The sequence below is a fragment of the Python bivittatus genome, unplaced genomic scaffold (assembly GCF_059951505.1).
Source record: "Python bivittatus isolate LINGU-HERP-01145 unplaced genomic scaffold, Pbiv_v1 ctg000840_np1212, whole genome shotgun sequence".
NCBI classification, from domain to species: Eukaryota; Metazoa; Chordata; class Lepidosauria; order Squamata; family Pythonidae; genus Python; species Python bivittatus.
Genome location: NW_028277113.1, coordinates 44,466,151 through 44,485,331, shown reverse-complemented (window position 1 = coordinate 44,485,331; position 19,181 = coordinate 44,466,151). Strand labels below are relative to the sequence as shown.

The 19,181-nt window shown below is 36.5% G+C and overlaps 1 protein-coding gene across 5 annotated transcripts in view; it reads right to left on the bottom strand.

The window, feature by feature from the left end:
* Window positions 1–18,573, bottom strand: part of LYN (LYN proto-oncogene, Src family tyrosine kinase) — a 46,739-nt gene extending 28,166 nt beyond the window's left edge. For 2 of the 5 annotated variants that reach the window (XM_088130566.1, XM_088130569.1), the window contains exon 1: window positions 18,251–18,572. The gene's annotated coding sequence lies outside the window, so the exon portion shown is untranslated. The other 3 variants (XM_088130568.1, XM_088130570.1, XM_088130567.1) reach the window with 2 other exon arrangements.
* Between the last annotated feature and the right edge of the window lie 608 nt (window positions 18,574–19,181).

Here is a 19,181-nt window from a genome sequence, read left to right as displayed (position 1 = left end):
GATGATTTAATTTATTCCCCAAAAAATCATGTAAAGTATGGATTAGAAAGCAAAATCAAGATTAGACCAAGTCCATCTAGTGATCTTCATCGATGCATGGGATTTGGTCCTCAGATCTAAATATCAGTTTCTTTTTACTCTCTGCCAGGCCATTAGATGCAAAGTCTATCTTAAAGTCTCAAAAGGGACTTCCTGAATAAGGAAAGATAATATCATAATCTCTTCAAGAGCTAAGCATATTTCTACAATTAAGTGTGCAGTATATTCCAATATTGCCTTCGCTCAGTAGCCAAAAATCCTGTATTTGAATTAAACTTGATTACTGTATATGAGGGTTGAAGAATGGCTCTAGCTCAGCATTTCTACAACGGTGCTTCAAAAGCAGGTTTTATCAAGAAAATGTAATTAAGATTAAAGTTACATACTTCTAGGTTTTTCCAAATATTCTTTGGTTTGGCTCCCTTATATACAGTTCCAGGTTATCAGATTGATCTTACTGTAATCAAATCCTTCCTTGTGCAGTTCAAATCATCTTTGTTTATTCAGTTAGTCTCCTTTCTGGAGACTTTCTCCTTTCTCTACTACCACCAATTATCTTACTGACTCTCTCCCACTTTTCCTACTACAGTAATACCTCTGTGAACTACTTATTGTAGCCCTCCAAGGTTTAGAAGTTTTGACTGTCTTCTTAAGGAGAGCTTGCATTCCTTAAGGAGGGAAGTAAAACTTGCCAAAGACTGGAAACTGCTAATACAGCAAAGGACACAGATGAAGAAACTGTGGGGAAAGCAACAGGAAGAGAGAAAAGGAGGTAGCATGCTGTTGGGTAAGAAACGCATGCTACAGTTGTTACGTAGGACACAGATCTACCAACAATATTCACAGATCTGCCAGTTAATTATTTCCTGGCAGTCTGTTATTCTGTGCACATCTCTATTCCTAGTTCTGATACCGGAATTAAGTCAGCAACAACAACAAAAAAAGAAATATGTTCAGAAAAAACAAAAGGGCATCCCAGAAGTGTATTGCATAGTCTTCCCACGCATTCTTCTTCTTATCCAAAAGACAGGCTTCATTGTGATGTCTGTAGATGAGGGCAGCAGACAGATGAAAAGGCAGGAATAGCATCAGCTAGCCTAACCTCATCTTATCTGACAAGACAGACCAACTTTACTTCACCTTTATTTAAATATCAACTATGTTGTAATATTTTATTAAGATTTTAAAGATACATTTTTAAAAGTTAGAAATGAAAAAGAAAATTTGAAATACAAAATATAAAGGAAAGGAAAAAGTGAGGTAAAGTAAAAAAAAAAAAAAAGATACGAAAAATAGATAACTTCCAATCTATCTCTGGTCTTAGAAGTAATAAGGCTATCATAAGTGCTAGTTTTTAGTACATTAAATAGGAATAATTCTTTGTCTAAACATATCCCATTACATTTATAATAAATATCAACTATGTTTGAATACAAAGTTTAAGTATTTATACTGCAGTATAAGACAGTCCATGGAGTTTCTCTGCACACTGGAGAAGTATGAAGTGACCACAGAGCAACTCCATTGGAGGGACATGTGTCTTTTGGGATGAAACCAGATATGCCTGTGGGGAGTGTTACCTACTTCTTCTTTCTTTGATTAATGTTCTCCTGTGGCATATGCTCAGCCAATTAAAGGTCTGCACATACTTTTACTCTCTTATGGCAACATCTCTCTAAAGCTACCTCATTGTTATGGGAAACATAACTTCTGTTACACTGCATATAAAGCCAGCATTCTGCAATAAATCTCAGACAAGAGGAAAGAAACAATGAGATCTTGTTAAAGAGCATGAAACAATTGGAAAGAAATGTTGTTATAAATTAATGCTAAAGCATATACACCGTATGTAGAAATTTTAGGTTCTATTCTTGACATCACTATTTAAAAGAGTCTAAATAAAAATAAAGGAAGAGCTGCTGCTAATCAAAGCAGAAAATACTAAACCTGGTGGATCAATGGTTTTGAATTCACACTAGATTCATATTACAGTAGGAAATTATTTGTATAAGCCACAGTTGTATAGGTTTGTTGATTGTGCTAACTGAAATTAAACAAATCTCATTGTGCCTCAACACATGTGAACCCTGCCAGAAGGAAATAGATTTCTATAGGCTATATAACTTGAAACTTTTTCTTAGTATCTTAGTACTTTTTCCTTCTCCTCCTTGAGAGGAGTCTCAAATTGTCATGACGATTGTGTGAGCACTAGTTTATTAGTGCGACGACTACTAGAATATGCTGATTCAAAAGTCTCTAATGCAGTGTTTCTCAATCTTGGCAATTTTAAGATGTGTGGACTTCAATTTCCAGAATTCTGGGGATTGTTGAGTTGCCAAGGTTGAGAAACACTGCTCTAAAGAATCAAAAATGAAGATTAGCATTAAACATACACTTATTGAAAAAACCTGGCAAAACAGAGTCTGTTTTCACCATTTCACTTTGGCTACTTATCTGGCAGCATTTTTCACTAACCAGTATACCATTATTTGCTTTGGTTGTTATAGAATAACAACATACACCATAATCACACTGGAAACTTGACAGGATACATCCCCTCAGTAAAAGCAACTATGTTTGAAAATTGTGTCCAGTTCTACCCAAAATTAAGAAAGTTATTTGGCAATTCTCTTTAAACCAAAAAATAACGTTTTGTCTTCTGTTTGGCACATGTCACTCTCTAGTAAGAGGCTGCAACTCCTGCAAATTTAATTCAGTTTACTTATAAAGGAAAGCAGACTAAAAACTGATTTAAAAATACACGCTATTACATAAGGAAAAGGTAATTGCCATTTGGGCTTTCTGATTATAATTCGTGGAATAGCATAGAGGCCTGGGCTTTCAAATCAAATGTAAGACTTTAGAAATTAGTACCAGTCCTTTCGGCTGTGTATATGTGGGGGGGGGGGTGAGGATGGGTGAGGGGTGAGGAGGACAATGCCAGGAGTGGGATAGGCCATTCAGATGTAGCTCCTGGGGAACAGGCAAACAAGAGCCCTGGATGGAGAGCTCTGTGCTCATCTCAGCCCCAGAGGAGCAAGTGTAGCTGGCAGAGGCTACCCCAGGAAGCGCAGGGATGGTATCCCACACCTTCACATGAGAAGGCATGCTCCTCTCTTGATCAAGTTCACTGAGTTTGCTGAGAGATGCCACCTCTGCTGCTGCTGCTGTTTCCTGCCTCTCCTCTCCATTTCTGAGGCAGGCATTCTCTCATACCTTGGAGGCTACATGAGGACAAGGAGGGCCTGAGTGACCCTGACTTCACTGTCCTGCAATCTTCTGCTGTCTGCAGGGGGCACACAGAAGAAAGCTGCCAGGAATTAATATAAAAGTCAAGGGTGGCAGAACAGTGGAAATGCTCCCTCCTCCTATCCCCAACACTACTGTCGCTCTTAGCTATTAGGGGCAAGCGGACAGCCCCAACCTCAGCTGTGAGGGCATCCCAGTGGGGGCTGCTGCTCAGTCTGTCCCATCCAGCATGGAGCTGGGTTTTCTCCATAGTCCTAGGGAAGATCCATGGAGCCTGGCAGAAATCCACAACCGCTGCTCCACTTCCAACTGTTGTTCTTCTGCTGTGTGAAGCACAGCCACACAAAATAATTGGAGGCCAGATGTGGCCTGCTGGCTGGGAATTTAAAACCCCTGATTTAGTAGAGATACACTTGAGCGGTGTACAGAGGTTCTGCTCAGAAGTCCTAATCAACATTGCCCCCTTCCAGATGTTTACTGTAGCCAGAATTATGTCTGCAGCGGCTACAAAAACTGAAGATGGAAGTCAATCTATCTTTTATTTAATGCAGATGACTTTCTACGTCACCATCTATTCTCCTTAAAAACGTTGCCTTAAATCAAAAGAAAATCAGTATTAGTGGACTGCAGACATAATTCTGGCTACAGTAAAATCCAAAAGATAAAAATTAATGTATTTATTTATTAAATTTTCAGACAACTGTAATCAAGTACTCCCAGCAGTTTTTAAAATAAGAGCAGCATATATAACTTAAAACGTCCACAGTTGTAATTATTACTTTTCTTATTTCTAAATAAATGAGACACAGATACAGAACTGTAAGAAAAACAGTGAATTAACTTATTTTCTCCTCAATAAGCTGATATTAAAGTAATATTGGATATTCACTAGACGAGGCAAGGCACTCAGTGCTAGTTGCTAGCCCCTTTTTACTCTCAGCATTAAGCAATAACTACCTTCTCTGTGGTGATGCCCCAAGAAGTAAAGCAAACTTGCTTTTAAAGAGGAAATGCTCCTCCTATATAATATAAGCAGCAACTTCACCAGTCACAAGGTTCTGAGTCATGCCTGGAAACCCATCACTGTGCAAGAGTGTTTTTGTCTGTGAGGGGTAGGGGAGATGTTGTTGCTTGGTAGCATTATCACTCAAACTTAGGGGAGAGGAATAGCTAATAGAATATCTCCTGAACAAAAGAACTGAATGGATACAGAATGTGTGGTTTGAGCTGTAAAAGAAACTACTCAGTATATAAACAGGTGAAGAAAATGAAAACCCTAAAGTGATACTGTGTTAACAATACATCCAGCAAAATACTGAACACCACTCTAGACATAAAGAACAATTTATGAAGTTATTAAATAACTATCCAGATATAATTTATTTCATCTTAGTGTAACAGTACTGTGGATAGGTTAAACAGTGGGACATAAACAGATTCCAACTGGTGGAAGGTTATTTTATAATGGTTGCTATAATTTTGAAACATTTTTGCCACATATTTATGTTGCCATGCAAGCCAAGCATCTGGGGATAAACAAAATGGTGGAAGATACCACCCAGATTTATTTCCTAAGGTAGCTTCCTCCTATAAAACTTTGGCAGGACACTAAGCCCAGTACCAACAACTGACATTTCAGGAATTGTCAGGGCCATTTGTGATGAAAATTGGTCGAGGCATCCTTATTTGGTTTCTCTGACATTTTAAAATAATCTCATGGAGTTCAGGATCCGCATGCAGTCTGGTATTTCCAGACTGAACTGGGAGAGATACTTCCTCCTCTGAAATTCTGGAGAGCCATTGTGGAAGAATTAAGTGAGATATAAAAATGAAACAATAAACCTTCTTAGTAATAGAATGATATTATATAATAGGAATGGCTCATCTCTTTATGGCTGATGCCATAAATTATTTCTCTCGGTTCTATATGGAAATGCCAGACTTCATGCAGATTCTGAACTCTATGAGATTATTAGTAAGCCATGACCCTCTTGCTATATGCAAATATTGGCCACATTAACTTCTGAATACAGAAAAGGAACTACAAGGCCTTCCTCCATTTACTATTCCTAAAACTTAAAGGCTTCACCTCAAATATTTCATAGAATTCTGGCTACTTTTGTTTGAAGTTATCAAATGGTACTCAGAAATCATTTCATAATCATATGGAAATAGAAAAAAATATTTCTTTAAACTTCTGTTAAAAGAGGAAGATTTTTTCCTTGGTTTGCTGTTATGCTTACTTGAATACAAACTGTTAAAACTACATTACTGTACACTGTAATATTCATTTGCTTGTTATTGCTGCATAATAAGAGATATAGGAAAAGATTATGAAGATCTTTTTCTTCCATAGCTATGCTGTTTCTCTTCATTATTCATTATTCACTTCCTCTTATCTGTCTCTTTCCTTGTTTTTTCTTCTCTAAATCAGCTTTGTTAAATATTAATCCCTTTATTAATCTTTCTTCCTTTCCCTCCCTACTGATTCATATATCATTAGTAATCAGTTGATCATTATTAATTTGTGTATAGGGCAAGTGGAATATGTGGCATGACTCACCAATCGGGTTTTATAGTTTTGTTTGTTTTTTTACTTTAATCACTCTATTATTATTTGGGGGAGGGTAGCTTGGTCTTTGATACGGTTCAGATATAGTATGGATGGCTGTGATATATGCCTTTTTCTTGGTTGTTGTTTTAATTTTAATAATTTGTAATTGAAATCATTTTTGTAACATGACATTTTAAAAGGCTGGGTTTCCAGTTAAATGCAGACAAGTGTTAGCTAAGTATACAAAGATAGGAACTGAAATTGCTTCCTTTTTCAAAACAGACTAACATAGTTCCTAAAGTCAAGAAGCTGTTACAGAAAACTTGGGCAAAGGAGATTTATGCATGCAATAACTTCATCATGAGAGAGGTGCTGACATTTTATTTAATAGGTTTTCTAAGCTGTCAAGAAGAAATATTGGACAAAGAAGGTTGTATTGTGAGATCTGTGTACAGCTCTCCTGAATTTGTATGGTTCAACCAAATATTCTTCAGAACAAATATATATTTATTTTCCACTCCCATATACTAAGGTTTGTTTGTTTGTATGTTTGTCGCCTTTGAGTTAGTCTTGACTCCTGGGGACCATCTGGACAAGTTTTATTAGCAACATTTTTGGAAGTGGTTTGCCATTGCCTTCTTCCTATGACTAAGAAAGAATGACCAGTCCAAAGTCACCCAGGTGGCTTCATGCCTAAGGCAGGACTAGAGTCCAGAGTTTCCCAGTTTCTAGCCTGGTGCCTTAACCACTGCACCAAGCTGTCTCTCATATATTACGTTAATGGCCATACAAGGGTTGGAGGTTGTTTGAATCAAACTTTGGATCCTTTGTTAGATCACAGCACATATATACAGTTGCAGGCTCCACTTCTTTGTGCACTGTGCTTGCCTAATTCTTACCCTGAAGCTTTCAGTGTATGGTGTGAGTTTTGTTTATCAGACAGTTTGTTGCCGAGTGTGATGCTGATTAGGGCTGAAAGGAAGTGACTGGCCCAGGATCACCCAGCTGGCTGCTGTGAGAAAAGAAAAACTAAAATTAGTTAGTTGGATCTCCCTGCTAGCACCTTAATCATTAAACCACCCTGCAAGAGTATATGTCTACATTTAATTTAATGGCTATTTGGTTTGCTGTTAATTCTCTCCAACAGGATTATCATGTATCCAGCACACAGGAAACATTTTTGACTAGATAATTTCCTGACAGCGCATCTTTAATATGTGATAGAGATGCTTTCAGATTCTATCACAGATGTTTCTGTAAAGTTTGTTGCTTTGTTTACATATACTCTTTAACTTGTCCTTTAACATATCATTTCTGAAATGATAAATATTTTATTAAGCAGAAGGAAGAGCAGGGCTTTTTTTTTTTTTAATTAAGATGACTTGATTATTTCTTGGATATAGAATATTGGTAAAGCCTTTATCTGTGGATGAATCATAATTTTGTGTATAATGTTTACTTTCCTTCATAAAACATACAAAGAAGCTACAGTCAACTAACGTTAAAGCTCTAGAGGAGAATTAAATAATAGTCTCTTTACACACTACCTCCATCTCCTGATCAACATAGAATTTTGGTCTCAGCTGAATTTGAATTTAACAAGTTTTATAAAGTACTTCAAAAACATTTTTTTATTATATCACAATGGCAATGACATTGTGAAAAAGAATACCTTAAATTAATTAAGCAAGTAATACTGTTCAATCTACTCAGGATACAAAAGATAATGTATATATAGATTCTAGACTTATTAATTACAACATTATTGTAATATTAGCCTAATTGTATAGTACCAATTCTTCAAAAAAGAAGATGAAGTGCATTTTTAACAGAGAGTAAGTTTATTGTATTAATCAGAAGGCCAGGTTATTAATATTACTTCCTCTCATTCACTTCAAGAAATTGTCACAATTCAATGAGTGAAATTAGGGAAGATTCCTGGCCTTGATGATTTTCCTGTGGATTGGTATAAAAAGTTATTGAGTTTTTTGTTTCTGTTTTACTAGAGGTACATGGTGAAGCTTTCTCAAATAATCCCCACCTTTTAGTTCCAATGAGGCAAACATTACAGTTATTCATTAACAAGGATTCCACTATGAGTTCTATTTCCTTGATAAATGTGGATGCTAAGATTGTAGCAGCTGCTTTGGTCCACAGAGTTCAGAACATTCTTTCAACTATTGTGTAAGCAGCTCAGGCTGTATTTATACAGGAGCATCTCATTTCTGCCAATATCATATTTTTAACTGATGTCTATTATGATGATAAGAAAAACTTTGATGCAGTTTCTTGGAAGCTTTGAGATGGGCTTTGACTTATTTTGGATTTCCCTAAGATTTTATATTTTAGATTAGTATCATTTATTCAGTACCCAAGTCATGGGTGATTATGAATTTTGTGTCTTTGATTTAGTTAAGTTTATCTTGAAATTCAAACAGGAAGGATGGCCGCTTTTCCTCTTCCATTTTAAATTGACTTTCTACCTTTCTACCTGCAAAATCAGACATTTTGAAAACATTAATGGAATTACAGTATGAGGAGGGGTTATAAGACTTTAGTATGTACTGATGTTAACTTACATTTTATAGACAGACCAGAAATCTCTACGACTAACCTAATTTCATTCATGTAAGAGTTTGAGATCTAATTTACTCTAACGTGAAATAAATCAAATTTGATGTCACTGGACCACAGTAATAAAAGACAGCAATAAAAGGATTTGAGTTTTAGGTTATGTTCTGAATCTTTGCTTATCCAGGAAACTTTCTCAGCTGGTAGATTTGAATTTTTCCCATGTTTAATACAAATGAAAGAAGAGCTAGAAACATCATTAACCATTACTTTGAATATAATGGGGTAAGATAAATGTGATTAAAATAAATTTTTTAAATGAGGAGCCCAAGAGATGATTGCATTGCATGTGAGATTTTGAGGCATTCTCCCATGATATTATATTTTATTAACTGTTTTAATGTTTAAGATCTATTTTAATTGTTTTACTGTACGCTGCCCACAGTCACATTAAATTTGATAAATAAATAAACAAACTTATTTCCAAGATTGATTAGTATTTTGAGAGCCTTTATTATGATAATAAATATACTTTTAAATGAATTTATAACATATTGAATGAATTTTGTTGTCATTAAAGGTCTGGAGGAATGAATTGTGATTCCTAAGTCAGTCATCCTCCTCTAAAAGAGCCCAGAAGATCTGGCTCTTTCTTCAAACACTGGGCCAGAGTATCATATAAGCCCACTACCAAATCTGTCTGGATTGTTGTTAATGGTTGTGATTTTTTTCTTTTGGCACAGCCATAGCTAAATATCTGGTAAACCAACAAAAGGTTGCTTCAAATAGTGTGAAATATGTTTCCTATAATCTTAAAACTACAGATAGTCCTTGCTTAACAACCACAATTGGGACCCGCAACTCCATCACTAAGTGATGTGGTCATTAAGCGAGATATCACATGACTGTGACAGACTTACAACCTCACTTATGCCGTGGGCATTAAGCAAATCACCTGAGTCATTAAGCAAGACATCATGTGACCGCGACTTGCAATTTTACTGCTGGCTTCTCCATTGGCTCTGCTTATTGGAAGCCAACTGTGAAGCATGCAAATGGCGATTATGTAACTGCAAAACACTGTGACAGTCTGCTGGTTGCATAGTGCCTGAATCACAAACACATGACCACAGGGATGCTGTGCTGGTTGTAAACGTGAGGACTGGTCATATAGTTACTTTTTCAGTGTCATTGTAACTTTGAGCGGTAGTTAAACAAGGCAGTCATCAAGTGAAGTCTACCTGTAGACTAATATAACAAAAAACCTAGCTTCATGTATACTGGATACCTCAGCAAAGGTTGAATAAAAGTTGGTTAAAACCACCTTGTTGTTGGATACATAACTCAAGAGTTGGACTATTGGCTCATACAGTTTGTTTCTTTCCTATTATCACATTTTGGATTGACATCAACAAGATTGTTAAAGGACTCTGGATTGATTGCTGTCTATTAAAGATGCAAATGTTCTTCTCGACTACATCCTTGGTATAGGGAGTCTATCAAGATATCAACAATTTTTTAGGCATGGGGGCAGACTGAAAGATATATAACACCAAAATGAAAAATATATACTTGTTTTGCCACAATGATTTGCTGATATATGCTATTGTTAATATGTGAATTACTGTGTTTTTTTTTTTTCAAAAGGGCAAGGAAGATTTTTGACTAATAAAATTAATTAGTTTCTAGTTCTGTTTATAAAATAATTTCCACATCCCTTTTGTTATTATCAAGATTACTAATTCTGAAGATATATTCTTTACTAGTAATTTTGTATGTATATACTTTTTTCCTCTATTAATATATTTAGCACATAAGATTGGCGGGGGTGGGGTGTCTTTAAATCAGTCTCAACTCCTGGTGACTACCTGGGCATGTCCCTGCAGTTTTCTTGGCATGATTTAGGAAGTGGCTTACCATAAGCTTCTTCCTAGGGCTGAGAGAGAGTGACTGGCTCAAAGTCACCCAGCTGGCTTTGTGCCTAAGTCGGGACTAGAACTCATGGTCTCCTGGTATCTAGCCTATGCCTTAACCACTACACCAGACTGGCTCTCATAGCACAAAAGGTAGGACAAGATATATTAGAGATCTTCCATACAACTACTTTTGTTGGACCGTCAGAATTCATTATTTAATTAAAATTCATTGATTATTCTGATGATTCATAGTCTAGTATCTGTGCGTGTTTTCCCTGTGTCTTTCCACACTAATAAAACCTGTTATTCCTCAGAATTCTGCCCAATTCCTGACACTGTTGAAACATATGGACATTTCATCTCCCTTCTTTCTTCTTAGAAGGCAGTCCTTCCATTAGGTTTGTGTCTGAGGAGTTCATTCAATCAGCTGGTCATCCAACCACATTTGTCCTCACTCTTCAGAACTCTTAACTAGCTTTCAAAATGTTTGATTTCTATTTTGTATTTTCAGTACACAGATAGATAAATGGGAAGGAGAAGCAAACTGTCAGCAAGTTCTTTTCTCCTCTTTTTATAAATGAGGTTCTAGCATGCATTGGTTCTTAAATACAGTGAGGGAAAAATCTGCAGATGAGGCTCAAGGGCCACTGTTGATTAGTTGGTTTGGACAGCAAACATTTCAGCATTCCTTGTCTAACCAGGTGGATGGGACATAATAATGCGACTTTAAGAGGTACAACAAAGTTATTGACTTATAATACAAGTTTGATTGGTTTTATATCAGAAAGCAAAATTTCGATAATACATGTGGGACACCTGGAAATATTCCAAGTCATAAGGTGATGTTTATTTTTGCCTTAACATAACATCTAAACCCACAATACCATATCTAACTACAATGATGCCAATACAACAAAATGTGCTTTGTGACATCATAACCCTAGCTCTACTGATTCATACTTACAGCTACCTAAAGGGTGGAAAGTTTGCATTGTGACATTTTGGTTCATATTTATCACTTTTTTCCATCTCCCTGCAGATTCCCATGCACTCTATGAATCACAACTCCAAAGCTTATTTAACAAATCAGACGTATATGGTTGAGAATCCTGATGTATATGGGAATCCAGCCAATAATTTCCATTTTCATAATCAATTATAGGGTCTACACTATAATCTATGTTTTTTTCAGTTTAGTATAAGATCTCTAGACTTCACTGAATGCTTCCATGCCTGCAGGAATACACACATATAAATTTACACATAATATTTAGCCATTACATAACCATTATATTTGAACATAACAGTCGGTGTTAATTCTTTGAAAAACATCAGTAGCATTTGATAGTAGGGCTGTTCTGAGATTCAGATTCAAAGAGCAAAATGGGATTCTGAACACAAATGTCCATACACATAGCAGCTTTGGGAACACCTTAAAGCCACTACGTCTTTTCCTAGCTTTATATACCTACCCTTCACAGCTAATGCACAATCTTGGGAAAATATGAGTTTAATTTAAAGTATTCCTAACATGTGCTATATACACATTCATATACACTCTAAAAGACATTTTGTCTTCTGGTTATTGCCTAGCTGTATTTGCTAGTTGCTTCATTCGGGGGGGAGGGGGGAGAATCTGAATGCTACTGAGAATACAAGTCTAGAAATTATGTGTACAAAAAGTAGGCAATTAAAAGGGACTTCAGTAAAATTATTTACTATATCACTTATTTATTTTATCTATTTACATATTAACCAACCTTGCAGTTGGGACTGTGGGTGGCAAGCCTAGGGTTAAAAGCCAAACTGAAAACAAAACCAACAGTAATAATGGTGTTTGAGGGCAAATCCAACTTCAACTATAAGAAAACACAGAATCACACTGATGGGCTCACTTTACCTCTAGACCTCAAGCTGAGTTCTTCAAGGACTTACAAAATGCTATCAGGGTCGAAGACATGTGCTTCTCTAGGGCAGGGGTTCCTAAACTTTTTGCCATCAGACCTCCCTTTAGTGTAATCTTAATGTACACACTTCCCCTAAAAATCCAAACACCAAAATGATCACAAATGAACAATGCAAACAATACAATGAAACTTTATTTTTTAATAAAGACATAAAAATCTTCACACCTCCTCTGGACTCGGCCTGCACCTCCCCACGGGAGGTATACCCCACAGTTTGGGAAACCCAGCTATAGGGGTATGGTGTTCCAAAGGGCAGGTGCTGGAACAGAGAAGGTATAGTTCCTGGATCCCTCTAGATGTCTACTAGATGTTTAGTAGACGGGACCTGGAGCATGCTCATCCTCTCACATTTCATGGAATGGGGAGAAAATGATGCTTACCTCTGACCCTAAGAACCATATGTTGGTATTTCACTATAATCCAAACATGCCTTAAGTTTGAGTTTAAAGTTTCCAAAGCACACTGTCAAATGAAATGATACCTCCCATTGCAAAATAACTGTTTCACATAAAAAGCAAATATAAAAACATAAGTTGTTGATGTAATGTGTCAGAATGCAGAGTGACAAGACTGAAAGATTAAATGTCTAATACAAATATTTAATTTGTTATCTCTACTTACAAGTTGCTTTCAAAGTTTACATTTCCCAAAGCAACTGCAATGAGTACTGGTTTATTCAGAGGAAAGAGTAAAACAGATATAAAAAGACTGTAAAACTTTATGCAGTACATACCAGCAGCTGTACTGGTAGTACTCGTTTAGCAACCACAACTGGGACGAGCAATTCCATTGTTAAGCGAAGTAGTTGCTATGTGAAACCGTGCCTGTCTTATGATATTACTTCAGCAACTTTGCTTTACAGACCTGTGCAGGTCATAAAGGATTGGTCGCAAAGTTACTTTTTCATCACCATCTTAACTGCGAATGGTCACTAAACAAGGACTACCTGTAAAGACTTGTGCTTTTAAAAGGACCAAGGGATTAGATCTGGAAAGTTTTCCTCAAAGACATTTCACAGAGCCACAACTGAAAAAATGGAATTCCTACCAGAGGACAACCTAACTTTCTTTGTGAGTGGAATTTATAACTGGTCTCATCGCTTCATCTTAACGCAGGGTATTAGTGATCCATATGGGAAATATGTTCCTTCAAATATTTGTGATCCAGGCTACTTTTGGGCTTTCAGTACTATATTATAGCATGCTCAAAGAACAAAGAAGAAAACGTTAACAATAATCTAAACAACTTATGGATATATTTAAGAAGGAAAAATTAGAGTCAGTACTTACGATAGTTAAGAGATCTATACTTAGCAAGCCTACATGTTTTAATGCCAAAGTACTTAAAATAAATTTATCTGAAACACTGGATTTCCTGCTGGTGTTAACATGCAATAATGAAACTTCAAGAAAAGGAACTATGAAAAATATTATCCACACACACTTTCTTTAGTAATTGGGTAGCTTGTTTTTCAGTCACAACATCCACACCATAATATGGCAGCTATTTGAAACAGTTACCTTTCCTATTTCTTTTCTTTCTTTCTTTTTTTTAAGGCAAAACTCCATTTTTCATTGATAGTTTTAATCTTAATAAATCTTAAGCATTTATTTATTTATCAAATTTACATAGCTGCCCATCTCAAAAATGTGACGCTGGACGGTGTACAATAAAACAAACAATTAAACACAAATCTAAAATAACCTTAAAAATAATTCAACATATAAATAAGACTGTGGAAAAATGGACCAACATCCTACACATAATACAACCACCTCATGGGCTCCCTATTTCCATGGGATCCCCAATCCTGCTGGAAGAAAACAGGTTTGGAAAGATTTCTAGAAACCCAATAGGGCCGGGGCTAATCTCACTTTGGGGGGAGTGATGCTCCAGAAGGCGGATGCCAAGGCAGAAAAGGCCCACCTCCTGGGTTCTGTCAGACAAAACTCTGTAGCAGACGGGACCCATAACATGCCCCTCCTGCTGGACCTGACGGTATAGTTTTTAACGGCATAGTTTGTAACAGATCATAATTTATGACATTTATTTCAAAGCATTCAGATTTTTAAATTAATGATTGCATATCATTTTCAAACTATTAACAGGAAACACATACAATTTTATGTATTTGAAAGCTGCTAGCAAAAAGTGACTAGCTGTAAATTCTAGCAGCTGAAACTTTTTGGTTATTTGGGTGCATCTGAAATTTTGAGAGACCATCATAAGCATTTTCACAAAATGTCTATCAAAAAGTTGACAGTGTCAGGAGAATTACAAACTTGGAGATGTTTCATGTAATAGATTTATTAATTAACCATGTAACCGCATTCTCCAAAGCAGACTATGAATAATAGGTGGTCTGGCAAGTGACAGACAACTGAATAGTGACAGATGCCTGAGCATTTTTACTGATGAAATAACATCCATGTTTCCATAACAAACACTGCTTGGTTTTCTCTTTAATAGAATATATCTTGCTGAAAGTTAAGAAATTCTCAGATCTTTCATATCATGTGTGCATATGCTTTAACTATCTAATAAGACAAACTACATTAATATAATTAATGTAAGTTTGTCTTATTATCATTTTCCATCTACAATGAGATCTCCTTGCTTATGATGTACATCTGCACAGAAGCTTCATAACTGTTAGTCCTTGGAACTTTGGAAAAAATATTAATGTTAGAATAAGTTAATGAAAATATAATTGGAATATAGCTGAATAATTATTCTGATTCAAATGTTAGAATGTCTCTTCATTTTAAAAAAATATCCACCTGTAGAAATCATTGATGACTTATATAACTTCCTAATTATATTACATGCTGTTCGGTTGTTGTTTTTTTGTGCTTCTCTTAACATTAAAATTAAAATTTAATTCAGAAGAAGCATTCTCATTTTACAGTTATAGTTTAATATTCTTATCTTAACTGTTTGCTCACAGAAGAAGAAATTTCTGGTTTGTTAAATTATGACCATTATTTATTTCACAAAGAGTGCCCCAGTAAAATAATTCTGTTTATATTCTCCTATGGTTTTATTATGCCCACTTGGTAGAACATATCTGCATATGTTAATCATGTGGTTTTTTTCTCTTTTTGACATAGAAAATCTGTGACACTTTTAAAAAGAGCATTGTCATTTCCAATTATTGCTCTATCAAAACAAACAAAACACTATATTCCAACATACATTCAGAATAATCAACACAGTAGCAATTATCTACGCATCTTTAAACTTAAATCTGCATGTATCAGATGAAGGTGGGGATGAAATTTTACAGTCAATGTTTGGCAGGAACATATGCCAGCCACTGAACAAGATGCAGTTGCTTCCATTTTATCATCCTGCCTTCTCTATATGTTCATGTGCACCTGTATACACATGTGCAAAGATACTCCAAATTGCCGTTTTACCATGTATCTTTTCTAATTTCTTCTTAAAACTGGAAGACATTTTACTGCATTCTGTATAAACTTATACTTATTAATGTGACTTTTGAAATTGCAATAGTAGTTCACTGACTTATCTAAGGAGTAAACTAACAGTCAGAGAGTGGTCTGGAATCATGATTGATTAAATGATTTGTGATCAAACACTATTTGTCCTAAAGACTACTACTGTCTCCCTTCTAAAGAATACAAGTGTATTGTAACTACACAAAATAAACACTTTACTGCCTTTGTTCATTGAGGAGGCATCATAAGTTTCAAACACATGCCCACAAGAACCCTATTCCAAATTTGACTGGTTTTCATTTAATGATTTAAAAGACAGGAAGTAATTTTTCCCTGTGTTCAAGTTACAAGGAAAATCCATTTAAGAATAACATCAATTAAAAGTTTATTTATCCAGCATTATACTATACAGTAATTTATTTTAACATTCCATTTTGAGTAATCATTAACTTTGCTTTACTCAAAAAACTACAAAAACAATGGATGAGAATGTTAAACAGTAAGACAATTACTTCTCAGATAGCAAGATCAGGATTGTGAAATGAGAGAAAATCAATGAGGAACAAAACAGAACTATACTGTTAAGATTTATACCCCACCCGCCAAGATTAAGACTGTCTTCCTAGTAAATCTTTAATTATCCAGAACTTCCTAATAGGTAAATAAGGATAGGATTGTGGCCTTAAAGACAGTTAACTTCAAATACTCTCCTAGATTTTTTAAAAATTTACTATAATTAATTAGTAATGTTAATAACAAAAAGGAACATAAAATCATCATCTTGTAGTAATGATTTAGTTAAAATATTAGTAACATCTAAGAGCAGTTCTATTATTATTGAACTGCATAAGAGACAGTAATAAAAGTTACTGTCAAAAGCTGAGTGTTCACATGTATTATCTGGTTGATCTGGAGGAAAATAGATAACAGTATCTATATCTGGTATGATTTATATTGTTAAAAATAAGGAAATGTCCATGTCATAAAACAGCCTTCTCTTCATAAGAATGAAAATATGAGTGACACCTGCAAAACATTCCAAACAAGAGGGAGAATGCCCCTAAAAATGAATCAACTGAACTGTATAAATTTGCTTCCCCATAAACTGATAAGAGAGAGGAGCCATTGTAATAACAACACTAACTTCCTTTCAGCTAATGCAACTGTAACATAGCTGGTGTACAGATAAAACTTCCTCTAAGGGTCAGCTGTACAAACTGCCCATTTAGTATCACACTTCCTCTTTTTTAAAGAAAAGTGTTTAGTATAAAGTTCAAATTGCAGAGCATTAAATAATGTAATTAACAAAGCAGGAAATGGCACTATTTTGTAAATGGTTTCACGGCTTGATAAAAAAAAAGTCAATGTTTCTTAATATATCTATAACTCTTTGCTAATATTTTTATTATTCAGTTCTATAGGCAATTACTGTAACAAGTTGTTTATCTTATCCATGCAAAGTCCTTATGAGAGTGGATCCAAAGTCTCCTTAAGGAATAATATTGTATAAAATAATGTGTAGACTGCTGGACCCAGATTCAAATCCTCATTTTGCCCTGAAGCACAGTTCAGAGACTTATGACCCAGTCACCTCCTCCCTATGAGTCTTGTGGGATTTTTGCAATGATCAAATTGGAGAACAGCAAACTAGGCATCTGGTCTTGAACCTTCTGGATATAAATTTATTATATCTTTGTTATAAAGATACAAATTTAGTTAAGGAAGACTTACAAACTGAATCTGTGCTCACATGACATGCTTGTCCCTGGTTTTCTGAATTAACCCAATATGTTAGGTTTACAGGCTGCACTGAACCATACGTTATCGTTATCGTGGCTGGTCTGAGGTTCAGTCAGTGTTAATACAATGCTCTATCCCAACTACTACCTAATATTCTGGAGAAAATTGGCTTGAGAAAGACTGATCTCCCCACTGTAACCCACTATACCTAATTTCACAATATATAAATACTATTATATTATGTCAATAAAATAACTGTAGGCCAGTTCCTCTGCCTAATTTGGGATAAATTTCAAGAGTCTTCACTATCTAGTAAAAATACGGACAAAGATTCTTGAATAAAAGGAAAAGATGGAGAGATGATGCATGCACGAGTATACAATACCGAGACTGAAGCACTGCCTGAATTCACAATATAATTGTTGAAAACCAATGGCCAAGTACCCCTTCGATTGTCAACATCGGAGGTCAAAAGCTCCCTTTTAACTACCCCAAGCGCCTCACATCCGTCAGGAGAAGGAAATTAGAAGCAACATGCTGCTAAGATTTAGCTCTCCCCAGAGCAGAGAATTTGCCACCGAACAAAGCAACAGCCAACTAACCCAAGCAGCTCCAAGTCGAACCGGTCGTGGTCGGATCAAAGAAAGTCCCGCAGACTCCAGCAAAGCCAAGCTATTCCCAGGACAGGACTCAAAACGGAGAAAGTGGCCGCCAAAAGCCCCTTAGAGTTGTCCGAAAAGAAGAGCGACTTACTTTCCTGAGCGTGGAGAGTTGGACTTCACCAATTAAGTCCACTGTTTGTTCAGCCCAGAGGCTGGAGAGAAGGAGAGCGAGCCCACAGCCCAGCAGGAGCCTCTCTGAAAATGAAGTCGCCCGGTTTTCGGAACTTAAAAACAGGGGAAGTGAAAACCTAACCAAGAAGAACCGGCGAGGCTCATTCTCGCCTCAGCCAGTCCTGCTCCGCTGCAGAGAGGAACCTCGGGCGCCTTGCAGAGGCTACTGGGCGCTCCGACGTTACGGCTTTACTTCCTGGTCGTGGGCAATTTGCATAGTTCTTCTGGAAAGGGCGCGCGGGAGGCGTGGGGGCTGCTGTGGGTAAAAAGAGAAGTAAAGAAAATGTGGGCATTTTCCAAAAAGGGCGGGACCGACCTTGCAAGAAAGTTCTCTCTAGAGGCAGCCGAAGACTGTCCTCGCAAATGGACGCAAGCCACCGGCTGCGGGGGGAGGGGGCTGCGGGAGAGAGGATCGACTTTTGTGCTCAGGTAACGCCAATGGACAGAAGGACCTTCCTCGCTCCGTAGGAGAGGGGCGGATTGTGCAGGAACTGCAGGTGAGCTCATAGTGAGTCAAACCCATGTGGATTGCACTTCGGCTTTCCTCGCTGCTTTTCTTCAGCTTTTCCTCCTGAATCCGCCGCAAAGTGGGTTCCTCTCGACGCGTTCGGACTACAGTTCCTAGAATTCCCAGCCAATGTGTGCAAGACTACGTAAGACAGGAATTGGAGAGTCCGGACATATCCGGAGGGGAAAGTTCTGTTGAGGTCAGTGAGGCTCATTCTCAGAGAAAAAGTACAAGAACTCACAGCCGCAGGTATTTCAGTGAGCCTAAAAGTACATCTCGGTTCAGCTGTGAACATACTACCGTATGCTCTAAACTACGTCCTGGCCTATCAGTGTCTCGTCAT